This window comes from Bombus vosnesenskii, unplaced genomic scaffold, assembly GCF_011952255.1.
Source record: "Bombus vosnesenskii isolate JDL3184/JDL3185 unplaced genomic scaffold, Bvos_JDL3184-5_v1.1 scf7180000015432, whole genome shotgun sequence".
Taxonomy (NCBI): domain Eukaryota; kingdom Metazoa; phylum Arthropoda; class Insecta; order Hymenoptera; family Apidae; genus Bombus; species Bombus vosnesenskii.
The window spans coordinates 10,401-13,258 of NW_022883993.1; the positions used below are offsets into that span (position 1 = coordinate 10,401).

The window sequence follows — 2,858 nt, forward strand, 5'->3', positions numbered from 1 at the left end:
ATTTAATAGTAACTAAGTAACACTACTGTATTAATTTAATAAACCAGAACAAAATTTTAATATTGCAGAGAAGGTAGCGAAAAAGACTGAGACTCGATCAAATGGAATAACTGACTCTAAATATATTACTAAGAAAGAAATAATCTCAGATAATCTCTTTATCAAAGCACATAATCGAAAATGCAGAAGCAGTGTTCAAAATTATTGCTTTGATTAACTGATATTTTAAATTCTAGGAGAAGTGAAATAAACGAACGCGACTTATTCCCTTAACCTACGATTTATGTTTGAGAATGCCCGTAATATTTACGTTTGGTCCGATCATCGTACTACGGGCTATGCCCGTAATATTTACGTTTGGTTCGATCATCGCACTACGGGCTATGCCCGTAGTTGTAGGTTAAGGGGTTAATATTGTCACGATTAATTCATTGCTAAAGATCAAGTATATTCGTGTAGATATTTGCCATTTGCAAATATTCATACGGAATATTAACATGCATATTTATAAATAACGCGAATATATTCTCAAGTGTATATGTTTAACTTAATTATTAAAAAACTAATTATTATCATCGCGCTGTGCAAGAAGACCTATCTTAAACTAATAAATTTGAAAAAAAGAGCGTTACTACTCACGGGTATAAAAGATACCCGCGTTCACTATGCTCGCAAAGAATTCTACGTAATACAACCAGTCACCCGTGCCGATTCGGGTCTTTTATCCTACGGCATAATTGAGTGACCAGAAGAACAGAAATGCATGCGACTCACCGTTCGAAGCAGACAAACAGAGAACGTTACCGTGGATGCTGCGCTATCCCAGCGAATTTCATCCGGGAGACTAACATCAGACAGGAACCGTTGAAAGGCTAATAATAGAAATGCAGACTGCGAAAAATCTGTTACGAAACAAAACAGGATGAGTGATCGCTGACTATTTGAAAAGTTGGAGATAATGAAAAATGAAGGTTTATTAACTTTAGTAACTTTAGCAATAATAAAGATTGAAATTCTAATAAAATTTGATAAGTATAAAAACTGAGACTCTAATATGAATGTGTAAAATCTAAAATAATCTGTAGTATGTTAGTCATTTGTTTTATAATTCGGTATTAAGACTTTAACTCTTATTTTATTTTAACGAAAAAATAACCTCAGAAAATGCTATCCTCCTAAATTTTCAGTCAAATTGTATTTCTGCATTGATAGTGATCAAAGAAAAATATACAGAATAGACATAACTGAAAGTAAGTATGTAAAAATACTTACATACTTGGCTTTTGTGCCACTGTTAGAACACTCCTGAAGAAGATGACGAAGTTGAAGTAGTGATATGTCTATAACAAAACATAAGATATTAAAATCGGTAACACATAATAACAAACGTGAAACTTTAGCAACAATAAAGACTAAACTCTAATAAATATGTAAATTGGAACTCTAATATAAAAGTTTGAGAACAACATATTCAGTGATTTTTGATGCGTATCAGCCAGTTTTATTGTACTTTAATGTTAAGATTTTAAGACTTTATTTCAATTAAAGAGGGCATTTACAGTTTTCTAAATTATCAATCATTTTTATTGTATAATAAATTTATTGTATAAGAGAACAAACTGAAATACAATATTTAAAACTACTTACATTCTTGAGCTCCTGCAGAAGCTTTGTCCTCTTGAGAGATGCACTGACTCTAATACCGAAAAAGAATATTCAAAAGAATATGAAATAGGATCACATTACCGTGAGCGTTAAAATTATAATCGGCGAACAAGAACTCTAACGTCGCGTACAAAATTATGTGATAAAATTTTATTATTTTCGCGTGTGATTATTTAATTGGATTAAATTATTAGAGTAATAAAAGACCGACGCCGCCAATACGTTAGAATATGTTGCAAACCTGACGCAACACGATCCATGTTATCGGTACGAAATAAGACGACTAAATGACTCCTTGTACGTTAGTTTCGCCGAGTAACTTACAAAGTGTGAGGGAGGGGGGAAGGGGGACACAAGAGCCGGTGGCACAAGCAGCTACACAGTTAACGATCTAGACAAAGAAATGTATACATCAACAAAAACATTCCTATTCTACGAAGCACTTTCTTTCGAATTACGCAGCAGGTATCTTTCGGATTGCGCAGCACAATTCTTTCTCTACGTCGATATTTACAAATATCGTACAATAATTCGTAGCCCATCGTGGCAACATCACAGACTCATTTGTCTAACTTATTACTTTAGTTACCTTACTTTATAATCTTAATTTCGTTAAACAAAGCAAGATTGAAACAACAGCATGGAGAAAGTGAAAAATTACTGTTAGGGAAGTGATACATTTACTCTGTACATGAGAGTGTGTGTGTAAGGGCCAGAGGGCGTCAAGGTCTTAGTGGAGACAAAAGACTGTTGCCAGATGTTAGAAGAATCGAGGATAGTCGGTTGGCGACCAGCGTGCGTGCAAGACGTTCTTCAGAGAGTAATATAGTTGTATAACTGTTGTGTGGGAAATATAGTAAATAATTTGTATTCCCAAATCCTCAATTTCCTTGACATGGTAGCAGAGCGTGGTTACTAGTTTTGCAAGATATTTAGTGCGTGGTTACGATCTTGCGAGTGAGTTTTCAGTAAAGAAAAAAAAACTTTCAGAGAAAAAAAAAAGAAATATACTTCGAGCACGTAGGAACGCTTGAGTAAGAAAAGAAAAAAAAGAAGAATCAATTAAAATGGAGAGATCGGAAATCATGATACCTATATTCGATGGTGAGGATTATGGAATGTGGAAGCAAAGAATCACGATGTTTCTCAAATATAAGGAATGCGAGGTTGTTACAACTAGAATGAAGAACGAA

General features: G+C 33.9%; 1 long non-coding RNA gene across 1 annotated transcript; it reads right to left on the reverse strand.

Moving 5' to 3' along the window:
• Positions 1 to 883: 883 nt before the first annotated feature.
• LOC117241216 lies at positions 884 to 1,775 on the reverse strand. The gene is made up of 3 exons (XR_004494926.1): positions 1,648 to 1,775; positions 1,273 to 1,340; positions 884 to 902 (listed from the first exon to the last, which is right to left on the reverse strand). It is a non-coding gene; the product is annotated as an uncharacterized LOC117241216 (long non-coding RNA).
• Between the last annotated feature and the right edge of the window lie 1,083 nt (positions 1,776 to 2,858).